The sequence below is a fragment of the Piliocolobus tephrosceles genome, chromosome 6 (genome assembly GCF_002776525.5).
Source record: "Piliocolobus tephrosceles isolate RC106 chromosome 6, ASM277652v3, whole genome shotgun sequence".
Lineage (NCBI taxonomy): Eukaryota > Metazoa > Chordata > Mammalia > Primates > Cercopithecidae > Piliocolobus > Piliocolobus tephrosceles.
The window spans coordinates 107,846,053-107,864,440 of NC_045439.1; the positions used below are offsets into that span (position 1 = coordinate 107,846,053).

General features: G+C 46.2%; 1 protein-coding gene and 1 long non-coding RNA gene across 4 annotated transcripts in view; one reads left to right on the forward strand and one right to left on the reverse strand.

Annotated features, from left to right (window-relative positions):
* Positions 1–18,388, reverse strand: part of LIPC (lipase C, hepatic type) — a 161,169-nt gene that overhangs the window by 95,603 nt on the left and 47,178 nt on the right. The window lies entirely within an intron of this gene.
* LOC116418844 lies at positions 14,630–15,560 on the forward strand. Its single transcript, XR_004229015.1, has 2 exons — positions 14,630–14,938; positions 15,045–15,560. It is a non-coding gene; the product is annotated as an uncharacterized LOC116418844 (long non-coding RNA).

The window sequence follows — 18,388 nt, forward strand, 5'->3', positions numbered from 1 at the left end:
TTCCTCAGTGGGATGGGGCAGGTCAGGAGGCTCACTGGCTAGTTGTACCTGCCTCTATGCAGGAGTAGCTTTGAGAAGCCAGGGGCGGCTGGGAGGGACATGAGTGGAGCAGAATTGTGTGCTGAGAGGAGAGCTGAGGTCTCTGAGGATGTTCAGCCTGGGCAGAGAGGCCAGGGAGGGACCTCAAAGGTTGTCACCCTCAGCGATCCTGCATACCTCCACACAGGGACGCTCACTGTGTTGCCAAGGTCAAACTGGATTTGGGCTCAACGTAGGGGAGACCTTGTTTCCTCCTCTACAAAGTGCTGATAAATTACCTATATCAAAGACGGTGGAGGGTGGAATGTGAAATTCATGAAAAGCCTCTTTTTTTTTTTTTTTCTGAGACAGGGTCTCTCTCTGTTGCCTAGGCTTGAGTGCAGAGGTGCAATCATGGGTCACTGCAGCCTTGACCTTCTGATCCTCCTGCCTCAGCCTCCCTAGTAAGTGGGAACACAGGTGTGTAGCCATCAAGCCCAGCTAAATTTTGTATTTTTTGTGGAGATGGGGTCTCTTTATGTTGCCCAGGCTGGTCTCAAACTTCTGGGCTCAAGTGAATCCTCCTGCTTGGGCCTCCCAAAGTGTTGGGATTACAGGCATGAGCCACAGCCAGCCCATGTAAAGCCTTTTTACTGCCCCCAGCAGAGAGGACGCACTTCCCAGTGGTGAGATGCCCCTGAAGAAACTGTCCCCTCTTCCACCACCCAAGGGCCCAGTCCCCTGGAAATTTCAGCAAAGGAGGTTTGGTTGCTTGATGATTGATGTAGAAGGGCTTTGGATCAAGTAACTTACATGTTACCTTCCCACAGTGCATCTTTGCTGGGTGAGCACATGTATCTGATGTGGCTGCAATGTGTTTTAGCTGAAAATGAGTCATTAATAAAAAAGGTAGGGAGTTTCCTTAGCCCTGTTTGCTTCAACACAAGATAAAATAAGGAATGCAAAATGGCAATAGTCTGCCGGGAAAACTGGACTGAGTACACCTAGGTTGGGGGTGGTCAAGACTCTTGATCTTAAGCCGGACGTGATGGCTCACGCCTATAATCCCGGCATTTTGGGAGGCTGAGGCGGGTGGATCACCTAAGGTTGGGAGTTTGAGACCAGCCTGACCAACATGGTGAAACCCCATCTCTACTAAAAATACAAAAATTAGCCTGTGTGGTCAGCACCTGTAGTTCCAGCTACTCGGGAAGCTGAGGCAGGAGAATTGCTGGAACCTGGGAGGTGTAGTTTGCAGTGAGCCAATATCGCGTCACTGCACTTCAGCCTGGGCGACAGAGCAAGACTCCGTCTCCACACACAGACAAAAAAGACTCTTGACCTTATTGGAGGCAGGTTGGTACACTGGAATGCGTGGGAGATTTGGGATCAGGGAACCTGGGATGGAACCATGTCTTTCTCCCTTCCCAGCTGTGTAACCTTGGACAAGTCACTTAACCTCCAAGACTCACTTTCCTCCTTCATCAAGTGCTGTGTAAATAATGCGGGAGAGTGATTTAAGCAAAGCCCCCTAACTGCCTGGCATATAGTAAGTACACAGGTAATTGTAGCCAAATCTATAGCTGAACCAGCTGATGGCAGAAAGATATTAACTGGAGCAGTTTCTTATCCTCCTACCTCCCTGCTGCATCTTCCAATGCTGTCCCCAGACATTTCCCCTGGAGTTCTGTATGTGGGTTGTCATTTTGCCTGCTTGCCTTTTATCCTTCAAACGTCTTGTTAATCGTACAGGAAGTGGGTGGGTAATGGGCTTCTCTGTTGTTCCACTGGCCTCCCAATGAGTCTTACTGTTTTGCTTTCCTCACCACAGGGGCTTCTCACACCCCCTAATGACTGTTTTCCTTTCAGAAATGGCATATTTTTTGACAAAAAGCATTTCCTGGGGCTCATCACTGATTCCCTGGCAGATCTCTGACTTCTCAGCAATTTTCCCTGCTTCTCTCTGGTCACATAAAACCCACCCTGGCAGCATAAGCACAGGAAATGCAGAAACCACAGGCCCCCAAGCAGTCTTCACTGCTCTGAGCCGATACCCAGTGCTGGGGGCCAGGACCTGGGCTGGGCAATCCTTAGTTGAGGCATGAGGTCCCAGCTGCTGGGACTGCAGCGGCTGTTGCTTCTGGCTGCTGTCCTGCTCCTCCCCGGCCGTCCCGCTCACCTCTGTCAGTGTTACAGGGTAGGGTGGTAGTGTTTTCAAAGTTACCAAAACCATGCCCCTTTCTGAGTCAAGCCCAAGTTCAGATGATTCCCTTCCCCTCTTAGTAACAGCCATAGTCAGACACACCTGGGTTTGAGTCATGGCTTAGCCCTTGGTTAGCTTGAATGCTCTAAGCCTCAGTTTCTTCATTTGTAAAATAGGGGCTATATTAGTAAACCTCACGAGGCCATCGTAAAGATGACATGGAATACAGTGGGTGAGTGTAATGCTTAGCCCCATGCCTGGCACTTACTTGCTTTTATTTTTTCTGATCTAAATAATTACAATGATTTAATTATAATTTTAAATTTATAAAAATTATTTTATAATTCTTTAAATATAATTATATTTCTTTTCCCTCTCCCATAGGCTGTGAGTCCCTGGAGGGAAGGGGCAAATCTTCTTCTTTTTTTTTTTTTTTTTGAGACAGAGTGTCACTCTGTTGCCCAGGCTGGAGTGCAGTGACAGGATCTCGGCTCACTGCAACCTCCATTTCCCAGGATCAAGCGATTCTCATGCCTCAGCCTCCCGAGTAGTTGGGATTACAGGCACATGCCACAACACCTGGCTAACTTCTGTATGTTTTGGTAGAGACTGAGTTTCACCATGTTGGTCAGGCTGGTCTTGAACACCTGGCCTCGTGTGATCCACCTGCCTCAGCCTCCCAAAGTGAGGGAATTACAGACGCAATCCTGCCAAGATCATTATCTTTTTTTTTTTTTTTTTTTTTTTTTGAGACCAAATCTTGCTCTGTCACCCAGGCTGGAGTGTGATGGCACAATCTTTGCTCACTGTAACCTCTGCCACCCGAGTTCAAGTGATTCTCTTGCCTCAGCCTCCTAAGTAGCTGGGATTTCAGCCACAGGCCACCATGCCCGACTGCTTTTTTGTATTTTTAGTAGAGATGGGATTTCACCATGTTGGCCAGGCTGGTCTCGACCTCCTGACCTCAGGTGATCCACCCATCTCGGCCTCCCAAAGTGCTGGGATTACAGGCTTGAGCCACCACACTTGGCCTGATCTAAATACCCAGTAAATGTGTAAGGGCCTGAGAAGGGTGAACAAATGCCTTTATGGCCCCAAAGAGCTGGGTTCCCTGCCCTCAGGGAACTTCAGTGGGGAGCCCAAGGGTCATTGAGAAGCGTCATTGAGAGGGACGGAAAGGGCATGTGGCTGGACTGGCAGGGCAGTAAGGGCGGTTGTGATTGGGTGAGGAGGGTGGAGGAACTCCAGGTGCCTGCCCTTTCTGAGCTTCTCTACATAATAAAAACTGAATAGTCATGCATTTCTATTTGTCTCAATTCATTCATTTGGTTGATTCAGATTTTTGGAGCACTAACTCCAGAAGGTTCTTCTAGGCAAATCTCCATTCACTATTCAGCTCACCCCTAGACCACTGTGAAGTGTGTAGCACTCAGACTGCCTCTTGCTGCTCCTATGACCATAACAGATACGGCTAATGGATTACAGTATTCTGTTGCTCTTAGCCTGATGTCATCTTAAAGTCCTTCTGCATAAAGCAGCCATTCCTGATGGAATAGAATCCTCACTTGTGTTTAAAGTTACTTATTTATCAGCTAGGCGCCATGGCTTACGCCTGTAACCCCAGCACTTTGGGAGGCCGAGGCTGGTGGATCATTTGAGGTCCAGAGTTCGAGACCAGCTTGGCCAACATGGATGGTGATACCACATCTCTACTAAAAATACAAAAAAATTAGCTGGGCATGGTGGCGAGTGCCTGTAATCCCAGCTACTCAGGAAGCTGAGGTAGGAGAGTTGCTTGAACCCGGGAGGCAGAGGTTGCAGTGAACCAAGATTGCACCACTGTATTCCAGCCTGGGTGACAGAGCAAGACTCTGTCTCAAAAATAAATAAATAAATAAAAGAAAAAGAAAAACAAAAAAAACCTACTTACCATCTATGGCCTAGACCTTAGATCACTGGGTATGTCCTGAGGCCTTCAAACCTTATAATTTCTCCCGCAAAAATAATACCATGCTTCAATTCTTTCCACCTTTCTTTATGGAAGCTTTTCTTACCCATTACTAGAAAGATTAGAGAGGTGTTAGGTATTAGGAAGATGAAAAGGAGGCAGACGAAAGGATGAGTCTTCCTCTATCTACTCATACTTTCAAGGTGTTTGGCAAAATCTGAAGTTTTGACTAAAATGATAGAGTTAAATGCAATTCTTTCTGTATTTTTGTCTTTCCCAATTCTGTATTAAGCATGTACTACTTTTTAAAGTAGGAAAAATGTATTTTATAAAAATTGAGTAATTTTATAAAAATATGATTTTAAGTTACATTTAAAAATTGAGTAATTTTATTAAAATTTTTATTCAAAATTTTATGAAAATGCATTTTACTTCAAAAATTTCATAAAAATTTCTTAGACTTAATATTATATACCCTTTCATACCTTTGTGACTATAATACCTAATAAAAAATAAAAGCTGGTCTTTGGGTTTGTACATAGGAAACACCCTCTTCTCTGAACAAATCTCTCATTTACAGTCTTTTAAAATTCAAAGAATGCATTCCAGCTGGGTGCGGTGACTCATGCCTGTAATCTCAGCACTTTGAGAGGCTGAACCGGGAGCGTTGTTTGAGGCCATGAATTTGAGACCAGCTTGGGCAACATGGTGAAACCTTATCTCTGCAAAAATTACAAAAATTATCCAGGTGTGGTGGTGTGTGCCTGTAGTCCCAACTACTCAGGAGTCTGAGGTGGGAAGACCCCTTGAGACTGGGAGGTCGAGACTGCAGTGAGGCATGATTGCACCACTGCACTCCAGTTTGGGTGATAAAGGGACACCTTGTCTCAGAAAAAAGAAAAAAAAAAAAGAAGGATTCCATGAAGACGAGGAAGGTGACGGAATGTCATCCAACATTGAGAAAAATGTGCCATACCCATCAACTCCTCTGCTCTCTTGGGGGAAGTGTTACCGCGGGGAGGTCTTAGGCATTGCTCCATCCCTTTCTTGCTTCTTCTCAACGAGCTTTGTTAATAACTGGAATCCGCTGGGCCATGTTTTTAGTAGAAGGCAGGGTCACTTCACTCAAGGAGTTTTGCAACAGCCAGTCTTTCTCTGCTCTGGGCTGTAAAGCCTGGTGCCAGGCCTCCTGGGCAGTCCTTAAGGTCCCAGTTCTCTCATCTGTCCATCTGCCTGATGACTGGGTGAATGGGCAGCCCCAAGCTTCTCAGCCTCCGTGCCTGAGCCAAGTTGGAAAATGAGGGTGGCCTCTTTTTGGGAAGTTGGTGATCTTCAATTTAAAGGGGGTGGAGCAGAAAGCATCACTATGGCTTTGAGCCCAAGCCAAATCCCCTCTCCCATGGTGAGGAAAAGGAGAAAAGCTGACACTTTTGATAATCAGCACTCTAAATGGTTGAGACGCAAGTGGGCCAAGAGCTGAGCTGAGAATTCTGAATACGCCAACATGCTCATAAAACTATATTCCTTAGGGCGGGTATGGTGGCTCATGCCTGTGATCCCAGTGCTTTGGGAGGCTGAGGCAGGAAGATTACTCGGGCCAGGAGTTCAATGTTACAGTAAATTAGGATCACGCCACTGCAATCCAGTGCGGGCAACAGAGTGAGATCCAGTCTTTCAAGGAGCGTGCGTGCGCACACACGCACACACACAAACTGTTCCCTGAAGCCCTTTAAATTATAAGAAAAACAGAACTGTGGTGAACTGTTTAATGCTTACCATACCTTATGACGTTTTCAGATGAAGTGGGATAGCTCTGGGCAGTGGAGCTTTGGCACATTAAGTAAACACTTCATGACCGTTAGTAGCTGTACAAACAAGTGGGCATGAGGTAGAGGCTTGGCCAGCCAGAGAGTCCAAGGTTCACAGGGAGGGAAGGAGCCAATTTACTGGAACTGGATTATGAAACAAATAAACCTTAAGTAAAAATATTACTAGCCTAGCAGAGTTCCATGGAGTCTGGGTGGCAGTTCTATAGTTTTGTGGTTGTCAGTCCAGGCTGTCTTTAGATCTGAACTGGTCTGGGGTGGGCCTTTGTGTTATTTTGTAAGTTCCCTAGATGATTCTAATGAGCTTCCGAGGGTGAGAACCCCTGCCACAGTTAAACGGTCTCAATATGTATTAATCACAAATCCCGTGATAACGCCACAGGGTTGGACAGCTTAACTCATGTTAGGAATCACATTGAGATTTGTGAACCATCCATCTCAGGAGCGGGTGGCAGGGCTTGATCCAAAGGCAAATTAGTATTCCATGGAGCCTTGCTTCTCAACCTTGGCTGTGCATCAGAATCCTCTGGAGGTCGTGATAAAACCCAGACTGTGGGGCCTCATTCTCAGAGTTTCTGATTCATTAGGTCTGGGGTGAGACCCTAACATGTCTAACAAGTTCCCAGGTGATGCTGATGCTGCTGGTTTGGGGACCACAATTCGGGAATCACTGTCATGGACACAGGTCTTGGCTTTGAGAGGCACTGCTGGGGAAGCAGAGAGAGCAAGGATCTGGGAGGTGGTTAGGACTTAGGTTTGGGTCCATGGTTCATGCCGGTGTAGTATAGACAAGGGTAAGCCATGTGACCTCTTTTGAACCCAGTATTCTTACCTACAATCTGGGGTAATATTAGCTGCTTTGCCTTTCCCCAAGCATTGAGTGGGATAATGAGTAATCATTGGGCTTTTATCATGTACTGTGCATTTTACATGCATTATTCCCATTAATCTTCTCAACATTTATAGGAAGTGGGTCCTACTTTACAGACCGAGAAACTGAAGTTTAGGAAGCCTCAGTTCTTGTTAAGAGCAGTCCTTGTGTTAGAGGCAGTTCCAGCTGTCCCCAGGGTTCAAGCTCTCAACCGTTGTGCGATCCCTGACCCTCAGTGGGAAAACCCTGTGAACACCCAGTCTTGCCAAACAACTTCTAGCTGTGGTTTTTCTAAGCGCGGGCAGGATTTGATATAAAGGATACCTGGTGGGCAAACCACTGTGCAACAGTGAACAAATCCCAGTTCAGGTCTGAGCAGCGTGGGAAGTTTCCAGAAGAAAACATAGCACATCAAGGACTCATTTACCGCATTTGAGAATGGGCCACTCTGATAAGGTAGAGGCATTAATTAGGAGGAAAAAGTAGCCTAGCAAATGTTGCAGGGAGGCCAGGAGGCTCTTGAACAGCCTGACATAAGCCCAGGAAAGCTGCTTCCTAGAAGGCCTAGTACCAGATCATAAACTCTGCAGCTGACTCATTAATCCAGTAAAAGTGGCTGCAAAGCTCTCTGGGAAAGGATGGATTTGAAGAAAGGAAAACATTGCTTCTATGAGGGGACCAGAAGAAGCCATGGAGTGGAACCCAATATGTGCAAATCAGGCATTGTGAGCTCAAGAGCAGTTCCAAGGAGCTCACAGACACAAGGAGCCCCTAAGCAAAGGTTCTGCTGTGCAAGCAGGAAACCCCTGAGGGATGTGTACCTTTTGGTCACTGTGAACAAGATCCTATGGTCAGGAATGAGTGGGACAGGTGATCACTGAAGTCCTTTTCAGTATTTAGTTCTAATCACCCTCTGAGTTAGATTCGTGCTTCATTGGTGTACCAGATTTATTTCCCAGGGTCAGTAAACATTTGGATAGGAATACAATGAATGAAAAAAGAAACTATCAGAATCTGATGAAACGTCATGCCAAAGTTTACTAGGAATAAAAAGTTATAACTATTATATATAAGTAGGAATGCTGTGTAATAATCTATAAAAAATGAGGTAGTCATGAGGATTCAGCCAAAACAATGGATGTCTGAAAAGTATTTTGAAAACTGGAATTATTAAATTAGAATAAAGGTATATATAACAGTTGGGATAATTTTCTGGATGAAGATATGTGAAAAGCAACTTTACTAAGTGATTACAATATGTACCGTATGAGCATTTCATATGATCTGCAAAGAGAAGAAGGAAACCATGTGCTTTCCAGGAGGTAAAATGCTCAGCTGACTGAGATGCTGGAAGGTCTTATGGGGTCATATGAATGGGCAGGAAAATAGAAGATGACCTTTGATGCAGACAAAGCCATTATGTGTTTAGGGAAAATTACCCCAAACAACTTATAAAGTGGTTTCCTCTGACCTAAAGGGTATAAACCAGAGAAGAATTTTGGTGTTTGCAGCTTGTTTCTTAACTGCGATGCTAGTTGGGTCGAGATGGTTAACCAAGACTTTAAAGTAACTATACGTCCTTAGAATAAAGAAACCATAGAGATCATGTGATCTGCTGATGGCTTTTATTTTATAGATGAGAAAACAAGCCCAGAGAGCTGAATGGCTTATTCAATGTCCTATAACTACTTAGAAAATGTTTTGTATACCAGATGGAAAACATCAGTCCACCTTTCATGAAACTAAGATACCTGACAAAGGCTGCCTTAAAGAGTGTGGGGGAATTTCCAGAACCTTTTTATTTCTAATCACTCTCTGAGTCACCCACTAGGAGTTCTAATCGCACCACCATTAGGTGAAAAGTTGATCAAATGGTCCCTCAGCATGTCCCATTGCATTGCTGTAAAAGTCAAATCATTGAGATGGACAGATAGATACCTCATGACTAGTAACATTTTCCGTGTAATCTTATATAAATGATTCCTAATAAATTATACAGACAGGACTTCACAGTAAAATCACAAGTGAGTTTAGTGCAGGGATAATGACAGCCCAAACATCTGTTGGTTTTGGAAGTAAGTCTTCCTATTTTAGAACTAGCGTTGAATCATCAGGAGATGGGGCTTGATAGAACTTCAGAGGAATTTTAGATCTCCACCAAAAGATCAAACTCCTCTGCCCTGTGTTAATTAGAAACGATAGACATCGAGGACTATGATTGTCTCCCTAGTTTCCTGCATACCTATTCCTACCTCAACAAGATCCCACAGAGTAGAGACGATAGAGATTAGAGAGTTTTGATGCTTTTACTGTGGGACTGGTGATGACTGCCCTCTTGGACTCGATCTTTCCAGGACGGGTCCAACCTTCTTGGCCCCCTTACCTTGTTTGAGCCTTCCTGCTCTAGCTGAGTTCCTAGGCCTGTGAATCCCTGACCCTAGTACTTTACCTGCTGCTTCCAACTTTCTGGATCCACTTGGGACTCTATCCGTTATGGTTCTGATCTGTAATCTACACCCCACCTCTGCCCTTGGTTGAACATTTGGTCTTTGTCTCTTCCTGTCAGCCCAGCCCTACATGTCAGTCATTTCCTACAATCTGTGTTTAATTGATGACTGTAATGTGCCATTTAAAACTTTTTCCATTGTTCATGTGGAATTTAATGGAACTCTTTTCTAAAAATGTGAATTTGAAAAACTCTCAATCTGCATTAAGACTATTGAAGAGCACAGTCTGTGTTAAAAGCCAGATATGAAAACTTGGCTTTCATAAGAGGTACCAATTATAAGTAAATATCCATCAATCGATAAACACATCCTGCTTCAAAGTTCAAAGAATAGGGAAGCAATCAAGTGGGGGAAATGACTGGTTCTGATTGGAAGAAGGGAGGTGACATGGGCAAATGTAGGGTGCACGTGACAAGAATCTTCTTTTTCCTCTGGTTCCTGAAGGGATAAGACATAGAAACCCAAAACCTCAGAAAAGTAAGGGAGCAGTGATAGGGCTTTTCTTTCCTCCAGTGCCAACCAGTCATAGTATTCTTTTATTTGGGCTTTAGATGAGAAGGCCTGTATGTTTTGTTGTGTTCCTTTTTTTTTTTTTCCCCCATTTTGAGACAGAGTCTTACTCCCTTGCCCAGGATGGAGTGCAGTGGCACAATCTTGGCTCACTGTAACCTCCACCTCCCAGGTTCAAGCGATTCTCCTGCCTCAGCCTCCCGAGTAGCTGGGACTACAGGTGCACACCACCACACCCGGCTAACTTTTGTATTTTTAGTAGAGACAGGGTTTCACCATGTTGCCCAAGCTGGTTTTGAACCCCTGACCTCAGGTGATCCGTCTGCCTTGGCTTCGCAAAGTGCTGGGATTAAAAGTGTGAGCCACCACGGCTGGCTGCCCTATATGTTTTGATGAGTGATCAAGCCACTGAAATTTCTAGAAAAACAAGGAACCCGGGAAGAACTCATCCCAAGAAAGTTGAAGGTGAGTTAGAAAATTGGCTTCTACCCAAGTTTGACAGAACTCAAGGAATGGCATAGGCTGTGATGAATAGCAACTAAAGAATGGAGGTCTGGTGCTTCATGTTTATATGTCTTTAAAACTTGCTTTAATAAAATGCTTTATTTGCACTAGTTAAGTATTTGTTATGATGTGTTGCTTTAATGAAAAGCTCTGTTGAACTCTAGTTGTATGGGAAAGCAGGCTGGGCTTTAACTGGATTAACCACGCAGATAGGAAGTTAGGCTCTTTGGAGCCAAGTTGGTTGACACAGGTGGCACTACCCACCTACAGGTGTCCATCGCACCTGCGTTATAAATACTGCTTCTAAGAAGACACAAACCAGGCTCTGGGAGCACCAGCCTAGGAAACTTGAGCCAATAAAGTCACCATAAAGACCACAGCACTTAAAGACAGAAAAGGATAAGTGTAGAGGGTGATGGGAGGGTGACAGGTACATGCTCCTTTCATCATGATTTTTTTTTTTTTTTTTAAACACAGAATACAGTGCTTTGGGCAATTTTAGTTTTTGAATGAAAGCTTTGGATTTTTCAAATGGGGTTATTTGCCTTTCATCTGTGTTTTCTCTACTGTTCTATTTTCTGATCCATTACTTTCATCTTTGAAACCTCTCATTGTGACTCTTGTATCAATGTAACTATCCGTTAAAAGGCTTTTTGCTTTTCAGGTCAGAAGTGTTTAATATCAGACAATTTAAATGATTTTATTTGTATTGATCTCAAACTTGAGAGTTATGCAAGAGGTACTATAAAATTAAGTATCAAAGATATGAATCCCTTTATTGGACTTTTTTGATGAGCAGACAGGTTGAGGGGTCCTAAGGGAGTGATGGAAAAGTAGAAAACTCACCAGGACCCAATGCCTAGGTCCCTGAGAAACAGAGCAAGAAAGGAGTCAGGGAGATGGGAGTGGAGTGGATGAATACCTGCGCAATCTCAGGACACAGTACAGACCTGATGGATTCTTTTCTTTCTTTCCTGGTTAGAGGAAGGGCATGGCTGACCCAGGCTGGCTGCAGGGGCTCAGATAGCATAGAGGAGTTTGGGGCAAAAGGGTGGGTGCCGTAGCTTAAAGGGGAGCAGTGGGCGGGAAGTTGAGTCAGCCTGGGCTGGTGCATTGTGGATATAGCACAGCATGAAAGGGTGGAGAGGAGTGGGACAGAGTAAAAGAGCACAACAGGTTCTGAAAGCTTGGTGTGGTCTGGGTCACAGACTTCTGCAGATGTTCTGAGGGGTCAAGCCCTTTTCCTGAGGTCCCAGAGCTCACTGAAGCTGGAACCTAGACTGCAGGCCCTACCAACATCCTGTGCTCTGAGCAAGTGGCTGTCAGGACCCTGGAGTGAATGACACATAAGTTCCCCTCCCACCTCCCACCTCCCACCTCCATGGAAGATGAGAACAGAGCAGTCAGGCTGGGAGGCAAACACCATCCCAGTTTGCAGGTGTGCAGTAGGAGCATAATATCATCTTTCACAGGGGAGCTGGCCCTTGGCTGTCACTCTAGCAGCCAGACACCCTCAGTGCTGCTCCAGGGGGAGTCCATGCTGGGACAGAAGAGATTGGAATGAACTTCTTGGAGTCTCTTACGACTTCAAAAGCAGGGATGAATCTGCAGTGTTCTGGGGGCCGTTTAACGATAAAGGAATAATCCAAAAGCCTGCGCGGTGCTAATGAGCACCGAGAATAACTCCACCAACCTGTCTCTGCAGGCAGGGCCCAGCGGACCAGCAGAGCTCAGCTGGTCTTGGAAAGGGTTCCTCAGGTCTGCTCCCTCTGCCCAGAGGCCAGAGCTCAGCCAATGGGTTCCCTTGAGGATTGCCTGGGAGGAGAGGATTGCCTGGAGTGGCCTCTGAGTCAGGACTGTGCTCCTCCCACACAGGGGAAGGAAGTCAAGGGCTGTGTGCAGGTGTGAGCAAACCAAGCTGACAGGAGCCTGACTTCTAAGGTGCTGGCTTTGGTTCCTCTCATGCTGGGGATTAATTTGTCGAAGCGGGAACAGAGCAGGAGAAAGCGACATGCATTTCTTTGGCTTTGGTCTGGGGTCCAGTCAGGGAAGGAGAGAGAAAGAAAGAATGTATGTGTGAGTGTCTAAACCACTGGGATGGATTAAGGGCAGGGCAGAAAGTGGACCAGTGGTATCAACTCTTCAAAAAGGCGCTGAAAGCCTTTATCATAAACACTAAATGTAATACTGTTTAGGGGGACAGAATAGGGTTGGTGCCAGAAGGACACCTTTCCTGGATCCCGATGTTCATTTATTCTTGTGGTCATTCATTTAATCCAATCAATCAATCATGTCAATTCAGTCATCAGCATTTCTCCAGCATCCACTATATGCCATCTGTTGCACACAGATTAGACTACGGCCCAGCCTCTCTCTGCCTTCAAAGCACACACGATCCTACATGGAAGGTGGAAATATGAACAAGCAGACAACAATAGACATAATGAACACAGTGTAATACATGCGAGAAATAGGAAAATAGATGACAGAAGCAAAGAGGAAGGTGGGCCTCACTCGGACACAGAGGGGTGCAGACATTTGGCGTGTAACTTGGGTGATGCAGTGCAGACTGCGTGATGGTTGGGACTGAGGATGAGGGAGAAACGTTCCAGGACTTTCAGGAGCAAGTTTGAACTGTGGGAGTGGGATGGGGTGGGAGGTGGGGGCAGGGGGACAGCACGAGGCAGGTGTGGAGGGGTGCACAGAGGAAGGTGTGAAAATTTAAAGGAGGAGCTAGAATTTGAAGGGAATCGGAACCAAGGGGAGACAAGGGCATCCAAGAAGGCCAATGGGTGTGAAAGGCAGAGGCCTGGAGGGCAGTGTTGTCCCTTTCTTCTGCACACAGGTAGGAGGCAGAGTTGCACAGGGATTAAGAACGTAGGTGGCTGGGCGCAGTGGCTCACCCCTGTAATGCCAGCACTCTGGGAGGCTGAGGCAGGCAGATCACTTGAGGTCAGGAGTTTGAGACCAGCCTGGCTAACGTGGTGAAACTCCTTCTCTACTAAAAACACAAAAAATAAAAAATTAGCCTGACGTGGTGGTGCATACCTGGAATCCCAGCTAATCGGAAGGCTGAGGCAGGAGAATCACTTGAACCAGGGAAGCGGAGGTTGCAGTGAGCCAAGATGGAGCCATTACACTCCAGCCTGGGTGACAGAGCGAGACTTTGTCTCAAAAACAAAGAAACCATAGGCCCTGTACCGAGACTGTGTTCAAATCCTGGCTCCGGGGGCTGCCAGCTTTGGCAAGTTACTCTGCCTCTATAAGCTTCAGTTTCCTTATCTATAAAGTGGGATCAATGATGATGATCATTCCTGCAGCGGGCTGCTGTGAGGATTGGTAGTTTAGTACTTGGTGGGATAACTGGTATAGCCTTCAGTAAATGTTAGCTTTTGTCATTGTCACTATTGCAGCCAATCTTTAAATGCTGTTAGTTTTTCCTTTGAAGTGTTTCTTGGGTCTTATTATGACCTCTCCCTCCCAGCAGTGACCACTGTAAGGTCTGCACCTGAGAATTGCCCTTCTCACCTCACTTCTGGGTTTCTGCACATCTTCCAATTGGCCTTGGTGGCTTTCTTCCTTCCTCTGTAACCATCCTGTGGACCAATCCCAAACAAAGCCCTCTTACACACCATGTTTGGGTAACTCCTTTGCTTTAAACCACTAGTACTTTCTCTCAAAAAAGCACCAATATGGCCCACTGTCCTCTTGCAGATGAGAAAACTGAGGACTAAAGAGGCCATTGGACTAGTCCACACGCCTGATCTCTGGGTCTCCTGACTCCTCATTCTCGCTCTTTCCTCTCCGACAGCTGCCCTCTTTTCCCAGCTCCAGAGCTTCTCTAAACTCTCCCTGGAAAACATCATGGTGAGTAGGAAATGGACCTGTGTCAGCTCTGCGGTGGGCCATTGAGTTTGCAGCCCAGCCTGGCCCTTACTGGCTGAGGGACCTTGAACAAGTGATGTCACTCGTCGGAGCCTGGGTTTCCCAGCAGTGGAGAGCAGTGTCACGCTAAGAGCTCCTTTACAGGCTGAGAGTGACGGTGGGGGATGTGATTATTACCTAAGTGAAGGACTTGGGAGAGTACGAGGCTGAGATTTTGAAGCCTACTCTCTGGTCAGGGGGCCTCCCCCGGCCCGGGGCCCACCTTAACTGTGCCCACGCTGCCTCCATCCAGCCTTCACCTTTCCTGTTGCACATCCACATTCCAAGTCACCCCAGCCCTTCCTCTCACCATGAGCTGTTCTCTACTTCCTGAATTCCTCGAAATCCCACCTCACTGCCTCTCCTGCAGAGTTAGAACTCCAGGAAAAAGCCAAAATTTATTTCAGAACTCTGTTATAAACATCCTTAAAGACAGACGCCAGGTGGTGGGTGGGGCCAAGGCCCCGAGGGTGGAAGGGTTTTGGGTGTGTTCATCGGCTGGAGCAGTGCTCACTGGGAGCTGAAAGGACTTTGAGAGCAGAGCCATACGGGGTGCTCAGACGTGTCCACCGTGAGCTCGGAAGCTGCAGGACGGGACCCACACAGCCTTCCCCGTGGGCCTCCGGGGTGAGCCTTGAGAGTTGTTTTCCCTTCTTAGGAAAAAGGGAGAGGTCCGTTTTGCTGGGTGTGAGCCTGCTGCACCCACCAACTGGCTGCCGTTATGATCTCTTAGGAACCCAGTGGCCCCACTCAGGGCCTCCCAGGGCCCCGCCTGTGAAGGAGGAAGCTGCGAGGAGTGCCCAGGGCTGGGAATCCCTCAGATACCTTTGTCCGTCCCCCAAGGGGTAATGAAGCGGGCATCTGTTCCTGCGCAGGCGTCCTTGGGGACGGGTGTGGATTCCTTCCTGTGACAGCTGCGGAAGCCACCAGAACACGGTGCAGAGAGCACAAGGCTGGATTTCCATCCCAGTGTGGGCCGCACCCTATGTGGGGGGAGTGTTTGCCCTTCCATAAACGTAAAAATTGCTTAATATGACTCCAGAGAAGACTAAATACATGTTTGCTGGTAGACTCTCTCTTGTTTATTTTTTCTGTTTTCAGGAGTGGGTGGGACTTCCTCCAGCAACTACTGGTTTCCTGAAAATCTGGACCAAGCCTGAGACTTTTTGTGTACTTGTAGCTTTGTTTTGATTTATGTATTTATTGTGAGCTCTCTAGGGGACCTCAAAAAAAAAAAAAAAAAAAAAAAGTCGATTTTCCAAAAGATTTTCACTCAAGCTTAGCAAAGGAAAAAAATTCAACCTCACCAGCGAATATTTGCCCCTCATTAAGCATTCTCCAAAGTGAGGTCTCTATAAAAGACACTGTCTATGTCACTTCCTGCTTGCTGGGAAAAGCCAAAGGTTCACTAGGCTTTGACTAGACCTCCCAGAGGTCCTCTTGCAGTGATGTCCACTGGGCCTTTGGCTTTCAATGACTGAAAAGCTGTTTTTGTCCCAGCAGAACTAGAAAAAACATAACTCACCTAAAAAAAATAGGAGGCATGGCTGCCATCTCTCCCTCTCAGAATGTTTTGCACCTGTAGCCAAGGGGAGATATACGGCCTTCTCAACATCCTATGACCTAGCACCTTTTTCTCTTAAATATTCACTAGAAAAATAATAAAGCCACGGACATACTCTGATGTTATCGATGGCAGATTTTGGGGTTGACCAATGTACTTTTTTCCCACTTAACGCACAACTTAATCATCTCCTGAAGAACAAAGACGTGGTGGCAAAAAGCCCTTTGCAAAACCTTTTTCCTATTCTACTGGGAAACCAGGATTAAGGACAAGGGACAGGAATGGTGCAGGGACAGGGGCTAGTTGTATAAGATGTGTAATTTTGAGGGGCGGAGGGGTGACCAGATTCTGCTGGCAACGGCTGAGAAACAGGGAGTTCTTTGGTCTCTGATGGGGAAAGAAACCATGGAGTGTTATTTAACCCTGGTGGAAAGCTGGTCTCTAAAAACCGAAAGCACCCAAGATAACGGGGATAAAGATGGGAAAAGGTTAGAGGCGGCAAGGGTTCGAGGTGGCAAAGCCTCAAATAAGACTTATTCTTTGGGTGGTGTCATTCTAAATGTTTTGACTTGGAGGGAAGAGCCAGGAATGAGGACAATGTCCCTGCTATTATAACAACAACATATGCACCAACATAAAGAAAAATCCCATTTAAGAAAAACCTGCCTGGGCTGTGCTTTAATTGCAAGAGGTAGAAGGACGTGGTGGGTGAGGCTCAGCTGCTGGTCTAACAATAGCCTAAGCCGACCTTGCTCAGGGGAAGTCCATTGCTAAACTTCAAAGTTCAGTTTGTGAACTTCACATTTAGGAAGCACTTCCTGATGACCCCATTTAAAATTTTATTCTTCCAAGGGACACAGTACAGAATATATGGACTTACATTTTTTTTTTTCTCTCCAGCAATTTCCCTGCCTCTGTAGGAGTAAAAAACGGAAACAGGTGCTTATGTATTTATTTTTAAAGCTCTCTAGCTACTGAGGACAGCAAGGACTTTTGCCATTTAATTTTTGTTATTGTCTAGCTCATGAAAAGGTATTTCTTAATCCTCTAGCGACATATATTCCTGATTAGAAAAAGTATAAACTGGTATGTCCTCTGCACTCTGGGGGCGTGTGATTTAAGACTAACCACGCGGCATATACACAGAAAGCCATGCAGAAAATGCCTGCAGAGCCAGCATCGGGGGCAGGATGGAGACATGGGGTCCAGGATAGAGTGGAAAGGGAATTGTGTGAATCACGGAAGGCAGAAAAGTGTTTATGTACAAGATGGAAATCCTCACCATATATCCAGTTCAGTCAGGTTTATGAGGAGGAAATGACCAAGCCAGAGCTACTGGCTCTTTCGATTACCAAATGGGATTGCCTGGCTGGTTTAGGGGGAATAAACACAATGATAGTGAAAGTAATTGACCACAAAATGACACAGCCTGAGTCATAGAAAGGCTTTATGGAGAAGATAGCATCTGAAGGTCCCATTCAGCAATGGGTGGGGCACAAGTGGTCTTGTATGCTGAGGGGGTGTGGTGCACAGAGAAAAAAGTACTGCTGCCGCAGCTCTGCCTTGAAGATGCCAAGTGGCATATCATAAACTGGGTGCCTTGTAGGCTTCTTGCTGTCCACAGGTAAATTTGAGGAGCACTTAGAATACGTCGTGTCTGCCGGACACGGTGGCTCATGCCTGTAATCCCAACACTTTGGGAGGCTGAGGTGGGCGGATCACCTGAGGTCGGGAGTTTGAGACCAGCCTGACTAAAGTGGAGAAACCCTGTCTCTATTAAAAATACAAAAATTAGCCAAGTGTGGTGGTGTGTGCCTGTAATCCCAGCTACTCGGGAGGCTGAGGCAGGAGAAATGCTTGAACCCGGGAGGCGGTGGTTGTGATGAGCCAAGATCTCACCTTTGCACTCCATTCTGGGGAACAAGAGTGAAACTCCGTCTCAGAAAATAAAGTAAAAAAATCATGTCTTCGACGCCAAGGGCTGCTTAGCCCACATCGCCCAGTGCTGGGTTTTGGGCTTGTCTGATGATACCTGCATGCTGGCAAAGGAGGTGCCCGGCCCTGGGCGTCATCTCTGCTGAAACCTAGTTCTCACTTAGCTCTGTGTTCCTGAGTATGCCACTTGACCTCCTTAGTTTCTATTTTTTTATGAGTAAAATAAACGAGTTGAGCGAGATGTTCTCTAGAATAACTTCCATTTTTCCCATTCTAGGCATGGTAAAGTATATCTAAACATATGTATATATTTCTTCAGTTGGGAAAATGGCAATGGTGAAGCCGTAAAAAGACAGAGGACCTCTCGTTTCCCCCAATTTGTTGCCTTTATGAATGTGATGGGTTGTAGGGGACCTTTGCAAAGAGAACAGACATCTACCCGAGGCTGTGGGGTAGGGAGCAGGTCCCCAGTATGGACAGGGCTACTCAGGCCCCTGGGGGCAGGAGGCCTTAGCAGTGGCTACCCATGTGCTCCTGCAATCCTCCCAGGAAGGACTGACTCCCCTAGTCTCTACTCA